This window comes from Camelus bactrianus, chromosome 4 (genome assembly GCF_048773025.1).
Source record: "Camelus bactrianus isolate YW-2024 breed Bactrian camel chromosome 4, ASM4877302v1, whole genome shotgun sequence".
In the NCBI taxonomy this organism is placed as follows: Eukaryota; Metazoa; Chordata; class Mammalia; order Artiodactyla; family Camelidae; genus Camelus; species Camelus bactrianus.
The window spans coordinates 55,825,956-55,840,744 of record NC_133542.1 but is presented as its reverse complement, the minus strand read 5'-3'; positions in this window follow the sequence as shown (position 1 = coordinate 55,840,744).

Below are 14,789 nucleotides of genomic sequence, written 5' to 3'. Positions count from 1 at the left end.
TTTTAATTAGAACTCAATAAAGTTTAATTTCAACTGCCACTGGTTGAGGCAGGTTAGGAAGAAATGATATACTGTATGTAACGAGGCTGGTTGTTTTGATGATCATAATGTTGCTTTCTGTACATTTCCAAAGCATTTCCACACACATTATTTCATTTGATTTCTACAACAGATTTGAATAGAAAAAGTTGCAGTTATTACCTGTACTCTGCTAATGCATAAAAACTTGCTTAAAGAAGTTTATAACCTACCCAAAAGCAGAGGACTTGTGAGCCCCTCAAGTCTTTTGCCCTCTAAGACTTTATTCACTGTAGCTAGATATTTGGATATCATCTCCTCTGTTTTTGCAATACTGACAGATACCTGTAATAACATTTATTGTTTTCCTTTAAATTGACTCATTTTCTAACTTAAACAAATACATTTCACAAGAAAACTTCATATTTCTACAGTAAACAAAAAACTAATACTGCTTTCTAAAACTGAAAAGTAACCTTGAAAATAAAAACAATGAGAAAGAAGCAGTGTCCTTACATTTTAGCAAAGTATTTATTGTCATTGAAATCTCAAATCCTAAGTACTGCTCTCTCTTTGTTAAAAGGGACATTTTAGCATGTTTTTAGAGAGGTGCTGTGGTCACATGGCATCAAAAAACTGAGACTTTCTCCTTTATATCATCAGAAGGACTGAAACAGAGTTTGAAAAGGGACGACTTTTCCAAAATGCAAATCAGTGTTATTTAATATTGTGTCCGTGTAGAATTCTCTCACATTATTTAAAAATTCTTCAATTGGGTCCCACCCTGTAAGAAGCACTGCAGAATACCATAGTTACATAATTAAGAAGTAAACATGGACTGTAAGTTGGGCAGTTCTGACAGGCTACATGGGCATTGGTAGCAGTTGTGCTACTTGAATTCTGTAAATCAGTATTTACTATTCATCTACTCAGTAATATCTAATGAACATCTACTGTGTGCTGACCATGGAAAGGTGAATACATAATCTCATCCCTGAAGGAAATTTGTGGTCTTATTAACATTAACAATGGTATTAACTTTTAGGTTGTCCTGTATTAGGTGTATATCATCGACTATGCTTGAGGGCAAATGATGGAAGGCTCCAAAATGTGGTGATATCTAATCTGGGTATTGAAGGATAAGGGTTTATCAGCTGTAGGTCTCCCAGAAAGAATATAGCTTCTATAAAGAAACAGTGGTAGGAAAGGACGTGGTTGTTTTGAGGAGCAACTAGTTTCTTGGCTTGACTAAAGTATAGAGCCAAAAGGGAGAGAAGTGAATGGGGTAGGAGGGGAGGTGTCAGAAAAGGAAGCAGAAGTGATAGACACAAACCAGTCTGAGGAGAGCTTCGTGTGCCTTGCCAGGGTGTTTAGACTAGTCATGTAGACAGTAGGGAGCCATCCAGATTATGTAAGCAAGGAAATGACATGCTCAGACATGAGTTTTAGAGAGGTCACTCTGGTAACAGTGAGGAGAGATGAGAAAGTAAGATGTCAACACAGATGTCTCCTTGGAATGCCAATATTAGCTCAAGTTATTCCATGCAAATTCTATTCATTAGCTTTCCTTGCTTATGTAAAGTGTTTTGGCAGCTCTGACCAGAATGGATGTTGCTCTGAAGAGAGAGTCTGTTGCTTTGACCTTGGCAGAATTGCTCTGGGATTTTTACTATTGTAGAACTGCCTCATAAAAGTGGTCCAGCCCATGTGGACTGTTTCAAGTGTACCTTAGGAAAAAAATAACATGCATTTCACAACCAAGCAATTACTGAGGAGTTTAGCCTCCTTTTGACTTTGAATAACTTGAGTGATTAGGGACTGCTTATATGTGTGTTATTATTATTATTATTGCTTTCTCCAGTTTCCTCAGTTCACTGATACACACCTAAGATGAGGATCCACATAGCATGATGGAACAAGGAAATCCTCAAAATTATGTAGCCCACTTTTATGGGAACCTGAGACATGGCACAAGTTCTTGATCACAGTAGATGCTCAGTAAAGGAGCATAGGCATTCTGCATTAGTTGTACCGTTTTCCCTACACCATTTACAATGTGAAATAATGATTTAGTTTTCCTTTAATAGTTGGTATTATTCCTTTCTGTCTACTTTATACAGAAATGTAATTTTGACTGAATAGATTGGAAAGTAGGCTCTCTCAGTAATGGTAACATGACACATTGTGAAGTGAACTGGACACTTTACTCAAAGTCAGAATTTGACTGGCTAGACCAATTCCTATATATGTCATCTGAGACAATTCGCTTTACCTGAGACTTACTTTCCCCATCATTAAAATGGATGCTTGGACTCTTCAGGATGGCAGATAGCTTTCCTTTTATGTGCCAACTTCAGGGGCTTGGTAGTGATTGCTCAGAGTGGTGGTTCTCAATCTCATAAGAAGTCTGTCCGGAATCAGACTCATAGACATAGAATACAAACTTGTGGTTGCCAAGGGGATGGGGGGTGGGAAGGGACAGATTTGGATTTCAAAATGTAGAACAGATGAACACAATTATACTGTATAGCACAGGGAAATATATACAAGATCTTATGGTAGCTCAGAGAAAACAGTGTGACAATGAATATATGTATGTTCGTGTATAACTGAAAAATTATGCTCTTCACTGGAATTTGATACAACATTATAAAATGATTATAACTCAATAAAACATGTTCAAAAAAAAAAAAAAAAGACACAGACCAATGTGATGCCTAAATTTTTTTCATCTTCCTAGAACCAAGTTTTTGCCCCTTGGGTGCTGTACTTCCTGGTTGAGACTGCATGGCTCAGAGGGCTCTGCTGATAGGGATGGTGAGGCCAAGATCATGTTCAGTGGGAAGGAGGGCTGAATGATGTCTGCCACAGGCACAGGAAAGGGGAGCAGCAGTAGGTGAGCTGTGTGTAAACTTTACTGCTTGAACATTCTGAGATTCCATGTTCAGTACGTATGTAAACTGTATCTACCTAGCTAAAAATAATTACTGTTTTTAATGGTTAATGTGTGAGATGCTGATTAAGCGTTGTTATAACTAAAATGTGGGGAAAAAATCTCAAGTAATCAATTTAGTAGTCGTAAGCAGACAGGGCATATTTGGAAATACTTCTTTGTAATTCATTTAATACCTTCTGTGTAGTTAAGATGTTCTCCTAAGATATGCCTACATGCCATTGCAGTGCATTAGAAATTACTCACTTTTGTTCTTGCGGATTTCTCAAGATAAGTTTTGCAGGCAGAAGTATCTGTTTCTCAATGGAATAGCTGTCAGATGATTTGTCTAAAGAACTTCCAATGCCTTTATTAAAGAAGTCCCTGAGCGTGATTGAAGTACAAGTCCCTATACTTTTCTGTTGGATAATTTGTTGTATTCAAATCCTCCAGAGTCAGGAATTACAATGATACGGGTGGAAAGATTACCCACTGTTTAGAAGGTTGCAGTTTTGTGGAGGCTGTCAGCAGAAGTAACTAGCACAACCTATAGAACTATAAAATGAGATCACATTCCTTTAACACCTGTTGCTATTGGCTTGACCCTTTGTCAGCTTTGATGGCCAACATGTATTTTCCTTGAAGCGTTCTCAGTTGGTTCTCACAGTTCGTTTGGAAACTGGCTTATGTGTGTAAATAGTGTAGACCTATTATGCCTCTTTGCCGTGCTATGGAGCTTCTGTTGTTGCCAGTCATTGCTCCATTGCGCATGGCCTTCCTCAGCTGATTATCATGGCTGCTAGCTGATTTTAGGAGAGGGCCCTGCTCTCTTCTTTATCATCTCACTCAAATATAGAACAATTTCTTCTTTTAATTTATGACCACACACTTGAGCCTAGGTTGTAAATTTAGAACACAACTCTGTTGAATGTTAGGGATTATAGGAGCTAAGTACAAGCAGAAAATACTGAAAAACTGCTGTTCCTGTGTCTGCTTTGTAGGATCATAGGTCCAGACTCATTCTTCGAAGGCCTTTGAATGGTCATTGCCCACCCTTCCTATTTCAAAGAGACTATTTACTTTCTCTATGGGAGGTTCCCTGACCTACAGTGTATCTCCTTCACCAGAGTTTAGACTTCAATTTATGAAGATTCAGAGTAATAAAGGGTTTTATTCTCCTGCCTCCCTCACTGACCAGTCTTGTCTCTTTACTCCTCATATGTTATCCTTCTCTTGAGGATAATGTACACCAAGGATATCCGTACTTTTCAGAGGAAACTCTGCCCCTGGGCCCATGGTCCCCAAAAGACCATCACATCAGAATGCAGTATTTATCAACATTTCACAAAGGCTTTGTTGTTGTTCATCTTGAATAACATTACGGTGTTATTCAAGATGACTTGAACATAGCCAATCTAATCTCAACCACACCTTGAAGGCAGAGTCTTCCTCATTTTTCCCGTAGTCTTTTAGATCTGTACTTCCAATCTCAAGTGAAAAAATTCTAGAAAACACACATATGCATATACATGCACATGCACACGTACACACACACAAACACACTCTTCCCCAAGAAAGAGTAGTAATAAACAATTATAGGGAAGATGAAAACTAAAGAAATATTTTCTCGAAAGAAGCTACAAAGTCTGCAGAGATACAGCTATGCTAAAACAAGCATCTAACTTACATACCAAAGAGAATTTTTAACTTTTTAGTGTAAACATTGACATTCAGATTAACAGTGACTTCATTTCTTTTCGGATATAATGGCAGGGTATATTGCTTTACGTCCAGGTAATTAAATTCCTCACTGGATTCACTTTTCAAGAATAAAAGACAAAGCGTAGAATTACCCAAAGATAAATTCAGCCCTTTAGCTCCTACAAGATAAAAACTACTCAGAACTTAAAGATGATTTTGTTTTTTCAGAATTAAGAACTATGTTAAAAATCTTAGCGTCCAGTTCAGTGACAGCATCCTATTACCTTAGAGCACCTGCTGTTGGCAAACATTTTCTGTAAAGGAACAGATAGTAAATATTTTAGGTTTTGCTGGTCATATATTCTGTCACAACTACTCTACTCTGCCACTATGGTATAAAAGTGGCCATAGACAAATATAAATAAATAAGCATGGCTATGTTCTAATAATGCTTTATTAAGGCTATGTTCTAATAATGCTGAAACTTGAATTTTATATAGTTTTCACATATCACAAAATCGTATTATTCCTTTAATTTTTTAAACTGTTTAAAAATGTAAAAACCAATCTTTACTTGCAGGTCATATAAAAAGATGGCCAACCATATCTGGCCCACAGGTGGGAGTTTGCTGACTAAGGTCCTGTATCATATTATAAAATTATGTATCCACATTAAGTTTTGTAGTAAGTGGTAAAATAGAGGAAAACACAAAGCAGTATGGGACCATGCAGAATCAATAAACCTAACCTGGAAGAATCTTTACCTTTTCAGACTTTGTGTATGAATGTAAACACATTGAATTTCATCTAAGAGCAGCGTGGAATCTTTTGTAATTTCACGTGTTTCCCGTTGGAAAAAGACAACTATATGTCAAGAGGGGAAAAAAAAGGAACTTGGAATGCTTCTAGCTATCTGAACTCAAATGTGAAAGACAACTTTGATGAACTAGGCAAAAATAAGATGGAAGCATATGGTTTAAATTGTACTTAACAGAGACATGTGTTTCCATCTTGCCATTCTGAGAAGTGTGACCAGTTGTCATAATGGCTTGTGAGCACTTCTGAGGCTGGGCCCACAGAAACCTAGTTGAGTGGGTACAGGTGTGTGCAAAGGGACATTCTGCATATGGGTTACGTTGTGGGTGTACATATGTGCATGTCATGGGGAAACAACTAACACTCACTAATCATTTGCCTTTGGTAAAATAGTCTTCCTTCACTTCCATCCGTCAAAACCTATTCCTTTGTCAAAGTTTAAATCAAATGTCATGTCCTCGGAGAAACCAGCCCCAATTTCTAGCCACTCTTCCTCCTTTCCCATTCCCCTGTCAGAATTAGTTCTTTCTTGATTCACTCTTACTAGTCCAACTTAGATGATAGTTAAATCTCACAAGATTGGGGCTACTGAGGTGAGAATAATTTATTTTCTTCTCTTTATAGTCTCTGCCTCATCTCATATTTGCTACAGGGTAGACAATAAAAACAATTTGCTGAATGTGGCAAAATGGCCTAAATGTATTAGTGATCGTGACTAAATGATAATACTTAAATTTTATACACCTCACTGGTTTTCAGAAAGGCTCTTTTGATATTTGCTTGTTTCCCTGATTGAAGGGAGGGTCTCCCTTGGGCTCACAATATGAGAGGTTAAAGAGAACCCTGGTTCTTGATTGTGCTAGCTGTTCTTCCCTTCGGGAGACAATCATCAACCTTGCATTTTTAGCAGTAACTAATGTGCACGCCTACATTCCTGCCTAGCCTGACATATGACTCATCAGGGCTCCTGCCAAGGTGCTGTCAAACTAAAGGCCCATTTCTGAGGATGTATATTCTAGTTTGGGGTGGGAGATAGGGAGACAGGCAGGCTTCCAATGCAGGCTTTGGATGCTGGCTGGCTCAGTGAACTTGGGGTAAGACCCTGAAGCAGATACCATCAGAGGTCATCTAGTCTAACTGCTTCATTGTTCAAGTGGGAAGGCCAAGGCCCAGGGGAAGTGCCTGGCTCAAACCCACATTACTGGGAGAGCGGGCTTCCAACTAGCCCCTCTGTTCCCAGTCTAAGATTCTTTAAAATTACTCAATAAATTAATTAACCAAACGTCACTGAGGCCTACCATGTATCAGAGCTTCTGCTAGGCACTGGGAAACCCAGATAGCTCAGGCATGCTCTTCATCTTCTCAGATCCTGAAACGCAGTGGAGGCAGAGTGTAGCAATAATGGTGCTAACTTGGGCTTCATGTAGATTTTGGTGTGAGCTGCGCTTCTGCCTTTTTTTTTTTTTTTTTTTTTGATTGTGGAAGCTAGAGACATGAAATGCAAAATGTCCACCTCATAAAGCTATTGTGAAGATTTAATGAGACAATTCATGTAAAACCCTTAACATAATTATTAGTACATAGTAAATGTCCAATAATTTGTAGCTATTGATTATTATAATGAAGATACTGAACCCTTGGACCATTCAGCTGCCTCAGTGACCTCATTTGAAAAGTGCAGGATGGTAGGCAAAAATGTTTGGAGAAAATTTGACCTCAATAAAATAGTGCAGGATTTGCTCCTTGCCTCCAATAAAGTTGATTCTAATCTGGCTATTGAAAAGTATAGGGACATTTTCTGCCTGTTGTTAGAACTGAAGGTGAGAAGAGAGGGGTTGTGATGACCAAATGAAAAAGAATTTCATCTGTGTGGAGATGGTTGTGTTCACTGTATTCCTGGCAAGTTAATCTGCATATAAATCCTTCCACATTTGCTTCTTACTTTTCAGAGTGAGACATCGTTTCTTTCACGAATAGACTGGATTCACGTTACCCAGCTGACTGCCACCCCAGCGCTGCCCTGATTTGGCCACCTCTGGGGCTTTCCCAGAGCTGGGCAAGAGCGCTAGGCTGCTCACTGCTGACTAGTTGGCAGAAGCGGGTCACTGCCTTGGAGGCACTTTTCTGATCTCGTTTGTGGCCGGAGTCCCATGGGGTGCATTTCCCCCTGGTTTCATGTGGTGTTGCAATCGAAACTATTGAATCTGAAAATGGAATATAATTAAGGCCGGGTTAATAAAGCGTGTTCCACTCATAGCCAATAAAGGGTGTCATGTTTCTCCTTGCAGCTTTAGGCAAGGAAACTTAATCTCCAGCTTTGTCAGGGCATACTGAATCAGAGGTGTGTCATCGAGCAGAAAGCCTCTTGTTTTACTTGTTGCAGTCACTACATGGCCAGCCTCATCTTGGTGGATTTGTACTGAGCACATAGAATCCAGCCCATGCTGGGTCCCAAAGGAGAGGCTTTTGTGTAGGGGGAATTAGGGGACTTTTGCTCTATGCTGAGCTCTGAAAGTGATCCAGGTGAAAGTACAGGAGTTTTTGGGAGGAGAGGGATGGAAGGCTGTAAACAAAAATGGAGGTTCCGAGGTACCTTCCAATGACGTCCTCTTAGCCTTAATCTTGTCTTTCTTGCTGATTTGAGTCCTTTTCCTTTCCTTTTTAATTCTGTTACTCATTTTTCAGGATGCAATGTCACAGGCTTGCCTGCCATCCTCAAGTAGAGATCACTAATGTTTATTAGTGCTTAGCGCTGGAGACCACTATCATCTGTATTTAACAGTTATGGCTGCTTACCTTATTATGGTCTAGGCTCTGTGCTGAGCGCTTGTGTCTGTTATCTAACCCAATACGCTTGACAACCCCTGTATTATAAGTGAGGAAACTGAGGTTCAAAGAGTGTAAGTTTCCCAGGGTCATATAGTGAATTTATTCATTCACAGATGCTTATTCAACACCAATTATGTGCCCAGCCCTGGAAGACACATCCCTGAACAGACAGTGGAAAGATCTTTGTTCTCATAAAATTTATATTTTAGTGGTGTGTGTGTGTGTGTGTGAGGGGGTGGGGGGAAGGGAGAGAGAAAGAATGTGTGCATAAAAAATAAATAGGTAAATTATATAATATGTTTGAAGAAGATAAGTGCTACGCGAAAATGCAGATGTGAGACTGAGTAGGAATTTAAACCCGTAACTCCCTTACACCTGGCATGCTCTTAGCCACTCAGCTGTGCTGTCTGTGGTTCTCAGATCTTTTTGTAATTGTCTATTTACTTCCCAGACTCCCCCCTCCTAGACTGTAAATTTCTCTAGGGCGGTACCTTTCCTTAATCAGTTCCCTATCCCGGCACACAGCTCAATGCCTGGCATGGAGTCAGCATTCAATGCATGTTTGCCTAGTGTGTGAATAAGAGAGTGACCATATGATGACACAAGAAAGCAGAAAGCAGTAATTTCCCAGGAGTCTGGCCAGTCCTGGAAGCTGGGCTTTGCCACAAATGTGTCCTGTTACCCTAGGCAAGTGTTGGAATCCATAAAATCTGCCAAATGGGAAAAACATAATGACTGTTTTTGACTTCTTTATAGATTAAGGAGACAGTGCATCCTCAAAGACTTCAATTTTCTTTAAAGTCAGGGACTTGTATTTTCCTGCTGGTGTGCTCGTTGTTCAAAATTCCAGCAAGGATCTGGCATGGTATTTTTAGGAGGGATTGGTCCCAGAGAAATAAAATTTGTTTTACTGACAGGGTTTCAAAGAAGATTTTACAAGCTGCCTCTTTCAGGCTGTGGGCCTGTGTGAGAGTTTGCTACCATTTGGAGCAACTGTGAAAATATATTTTCCCCCTTTGCCAAAGTGGGCTCTCAATCAGTTCAAACCCAAGTTTTCATGAATGTTTCTCTCCCATTGTGGAAGTACAGGTGCTGGCTTTTATTTGAGTGAAATCCCATTTGTTGACTCTGAAAGGGCAGCTGTTGGAATGCTTGTCAGCCAAGTGCCAAGTATAAGTCACCAAGAAAAGTGGCCTTGGATCTGCGTTCTTAGGAGCGAAGGGCTCTGCCATTGGATGGTAGAGTAGAAAATGGGAAATCCTAAGACTGTCAAAGTGGCGTGAAAACTAAGCAGGAAGGTTTGGTTTAATTCTCTTTCGTTGCTGACGAGTCAATGCTCCAAACCTGTCCGGTCAGTCCCACACGCAGAATGCAGGAGGAGGCTCCTTTGGTATTTTCCTGTTGGTTCGTCTGATGTTGTGTCCTTGAGCATAATGAACTCAGTTAACTAAAAGCATTGCCAAGATTATATTTGACATTGGTAAATAGGTCAGCACTGTAGCATTTGCTTGATATGGACAATATGCATTCTCAGGTGTGGGAAGCTGTTTCCTGGTAGGGAAAATCCCCTAGTATTACTCAGCAAAGACAGGTAGTAAGAGTTTGAATTTCTCTGGTGTCTCTTTTCTAAGAGTTCAAAGGTCTTTCTTCTACTTCATCTTGGTCATCCTTATAGTTCTGTTGTGAAGGCAGGAGCAGGTGTTTATCCCTGTTTTGGAGAAAGGAGAGCTGAGGCACATTTTATTTAGTTGACCCACTTCATGTTGATATTGCTTGGCTCAAGTTCAAGTTGCCTGCCTGATACAATAGTCATTAATCAACTTAGACTAGGCACTGAAGACCTATTATCTACCCAAGCAGGCTCATGCTAGACACTATATATATGGTAGCTTATTTGATAAACATTATTACTGCTGTTTGCTAGTTTAAATTGCTTATCCAAATTGACTAGTAACTTGCCATGCCTCTACTTGTATAGTGTTGTATATGAGTTCAGTGTCTTTGTCTACATCAAGATGCCTCCTTTACCAAAAGAAAGATAAAATTGGCTCTGATTCTGTCAAAGCTATAGTGTTGCCTAGGACTAGGTTGAGATGTTGGTGCCTCAGGCAGCAAATTTGGCATTTGCTCATATCAATGTTAAAATATATATGCCCCCCCATTTATTTTAATGGGAAAGGAGAGAAACTGGTTTTCTATTAAATTAAATTACTCTGTTTAAACTTAAAATGAGGAATTCACTGCATGCATTGTTGCTAACGTAACATTTTAATGTATTTGGCATAGCTGTCTAATTCACATATTTTCCATCACCTATAATTGGATAGTATAAGTCACTCACACTCAGAAGGATAAAGGTAACTCTCAAGAATATAGTTGCATGGTCTCATTTAAAAGGAGTTGAAAATTGCTTTTCCTGGTTTGCCTTTCAGCAAGTTTCCCACTTTCCTGTTTCTCATTCTCATTGTCTCTTCAGCTTTTTTGGTATGATTTACTGAACCAGACAGCTTCTTGGGGAGCCTACTAAAGGGATTAGAATTTAAATATTACACAAAATCACTTGTTATCAGTAAATAACATGACCCCAGGTATGATGTGGTTTCAGATTTTCCTCTGGCTTCTAGGAACAACCAGTTGGTTGGTCTCAGGCTTGATGGCTTTGCATTCACTGCACTGTGCAACCTCCATAATAAAACTAACCAACACAGATAGGGTGACCCCAGTGGGCAGTGCTTATAACGTTTCTAATTGAAAGTGCTCTCTATTTCAATGAAAGTAGAACTAAGTTCAGTTGTACCAGTTATGTAAGTGGAAACCCGAGGTAATTGCCACTGGTTTTTAATTTATTCCTGTGATGTTAAAAAACTTGTGGTGGCGACTTCTGTTTGTATCTTTAGTCTCATTTTCTCTCCTTCATGAGCATCTAGGAAGACCTCACATTCCAGTCTTCTTGAAGTTAGATGGGCTATTGACTAATTCTGGCCAATGAGTACTGAGTGGAAGTGATACATATCTGGCAAATGGATTTAAAAGCAAGGATGAGTCCCCTGCTCTCTCCCTTCCCCGACGGTGCTGAACCCTGAAGCTATGTGTTAACAATGGTAGTGTCATAGCTTGGTTATTCTTTTTACTGCCAGGCTGGGTCCCTGAATGACTAGATGGAGCAGAGTCCTCTGCTAACCTGCATTAGACATATGTCTAAGAAAGAAACCTTTGTAGTGTTGTTTCCCTGAGATTTGGGGGATCTATTTGGCATCCTGACTAATATAGTTGGCATCCTGGGCAGGTACCTGGCTGGCCTATTTCTTTCTTTTGTTTGGTTACAAGATTGGATCTTGTATCTCTTTTACAACTTAATCCTATATTCTTCTGTTCTTTATTTGTAAACCTTAGGTGCTTCGTGGACAGTCTAGGTTTGCCTTGATGTTTATTGAACTCTCCAGAGAGATACTCCGTGAATTCCGGGCTGATAAATGCTGCCAAGAAGCCATATAATACTCATCTCCCTCCTTCCAGTTTCGGGCTTTGAGGATAGGAGGCAGAGGAGGAACTGAAGTTTAAAAAGAGGAGTGAGAAGAGAGAGAATAAGACACTGTGGGAATAACGAATGTTCTAAAATAATTAGACTTAGGAAAGCAATATACAAAGAGGACTAAAGTCTTCTTCCATTTTGGTCCCAGTAGACACTGTCATTCATAGAATCAGTCAGTGATACCCTCACTGATTCATTATTATCTCCTTGCTATAGGTATTTGTCCAGTAAATACACAGTAAGACCTGTTCTGGGCCAGATCTTGAGCTATAGAGAGAGGAGGGACACATGCCTTGGCCTCCAGAAGCTGCTATTTGGGTAGGGGAAGCATTCACAGAAAAGGGTATTTGCAGTTTATGGAAGCAGGAAAACAATATAGAACTTGCAGAGACCAATGGAGTGGGAGTGAAGGACTTCAGGATGGAGTGGAAGTTGCTGCCAGGGCAATAATGTCTTTAGGGACTGACCCAAGGCTTTGAGGTCCAAGAACATTATCTCATCAAGGTCCCTAGACCTTAGCAAGCTCACTCTCATGCTGAGTGAACTCGTACCTTTCACAGTAGTGATGTAGAAGCTAAATGTTCATGACTGAATTCATAAGATAGAAAAATACCTTCCAGATACTGTATCAAAGACATAAGAATAAAAATTTATCACTAATAATAACTGCCATGTATTGAGGGCTAAGTGCAAAGCACTGTGCACTTCCTGTGCATTATGCTGTCAAATCCCATGACCACCTTGTAATATTGTAATGTTGGTGTTTATAATTTCAGAGATAAGGAAACTGGGCCTCTAAGAGTTATGCTAATTGTCTAAAGTCTCTCAGAAAATGGTAGTGTGGGGTTTTGAGTTCTGTGGGGTTTGACACCATAGGCCATGCTTCTTCTCCTTGTGTTGTACTGCCAGCCTAGCAAGGAGAGGAAATTAATCCTTGAAGTACTTTGGTGAGCATGGAAGCAAAACAGATGGGATTGGATGGTTTGGGGCCACAATAATCCCTGCTCATAATAGAACCTCCATTCCGGTAACCAGAGAGCTGTTGTCACCTGGGGTCTGTGTTGGCTACCTAGGCGGGCTACACAAGCTCTGACAAGTTCATCTTTAAGGGTCGTTTTTCTAGACTAGCACATGTCCTCCAGATATGAGTACTGGTTCAGAGATCAAAGTGTCAGTATGTTAACTTCCAACTCTGACAAATCGAGGTGTAATAATTGTACTCTATCAACAGAATCCAGGCTATATAACACTGCCTGGGGTGCTTTTGAATTATAAAAGCAATAGAGTCCCTCCCTTCTCTTCATTAGCTTCTCTTCCACAAGGATTTCTTGCCATGGATTGGTTTACATCTTTCTCCATCATTGCGTGGTTGTATTCTGCTCCCTCTATTGAATTGGAAGGTAAGTCAGATTGGCTTGGAATGGGCCATGTGACTGGAGTTGGAAAGTTGAGCAAGAATTTTCTAAGAAGGGAGGATGGGAAAGACATTCCTCAGGAGGAGGGAACGGCATGTTTAAAGCATGGAAGCCAGAAAATGACCTGAGTGTTCAGGGCAGTAGTTAGCAGATTCATATGGCTGGAAGTCTGGATGCCTGTGGAGACTAGAAGCTGCTGGAGGCCAAAGGCTAAGTTCTGTCTGTATATATAGCAAGGACTGAACCAGAGTGCATGGTCAATCATAATTTGTTACATGTTCAGACAATACTACAGAGCTATAGTAATCGAAACGGTATGGTACTGGCACAAAAACAGACATATAGATCAATGGAATAGAATAGAGAGCCCAGAAATAAACCCACAGACTTAACAGTCAATTAGTCTTCAACAAAGAAGTCAAGACTATACAATGGAGAAAAGACAGTCTCTTCAGCAAGTGGTGTTGGGAAAACTGGACAGCTGCATGTGAATCAGTGAAGTTAGAACACTCCCACACACCGTATACACACAAAAAACACTCAAAATGGCTTAAAAATTTAAACATAAGACAGGACACTATAAACCTCCTAGAAGAAAACATATTCTGACATAACCTTAGCAGTGTTCTCCTAGGGCAGTCTACCCAGGCAATGGAACTAAAAGCAAAAATAAACAAATGGGACATAATTAAACTTATAAACTTTTGCACAGCAAAGGAAACCATAAACAAAACAAAATGACAACCTACAGAATGGGAGAAAATATTTGCAATAGATGAAACTGACAGGTTTAATTTCCAGAATATATAAACAGCTCATACAACTTAATAACAAAAAGCAAACAACCCAATCCAAAAATGGGCAAAAGACCTAAGCAAGCAAGTCTCCAGTGAAGACATACAAATGGCCAATAGGCACATGATAAAATGCTCAGTATTGCTAATTATCAGATAAATGCAAATCAAAACTACAATTAGGTATCATCTCATACCAGTCAGAATGGTCACGAACAATAAATGCTGCAGAGGGTGTGGAGAAAGGGGAACCCTCCTACACTGCTAGTGGGAATGTAGTTTGGTGCAGCCGTTACGGAAAACAGTATGTACATTCCTCAAAAAACTACAAATAGACTTACCATATGATCCAGCAATCCCACTCCTGGGCACATATCCAGAAGGAACCTAATTCAAAAAGATACATGCATCCCAGTGTTCATAGCAGCACTATCTACAATAGCCAAGACGTGGAGACAACCTAAATGTCCATCAACAGATGACTGGGTAAAAAAGCTGTGGTATATTTACATGATGGTATACTACTTAGCCATATAAAAGAATAAAATAATGCCATTTATAGCAACATGGATGGATCTGGAGATTGTCATTCTAAGTGAAGTAAGCCAGAAAGAGAAAGAAAAATACCGTATGGTATCGCTTACATGTGGAATATAAAAAAAAGACAAATGAACTTATTTACAAAACAGAGACAGACTGACAGACATAGAAAACAAACTTATGGTTATCAGTAGGGGAAGAGGGTGGGAAGG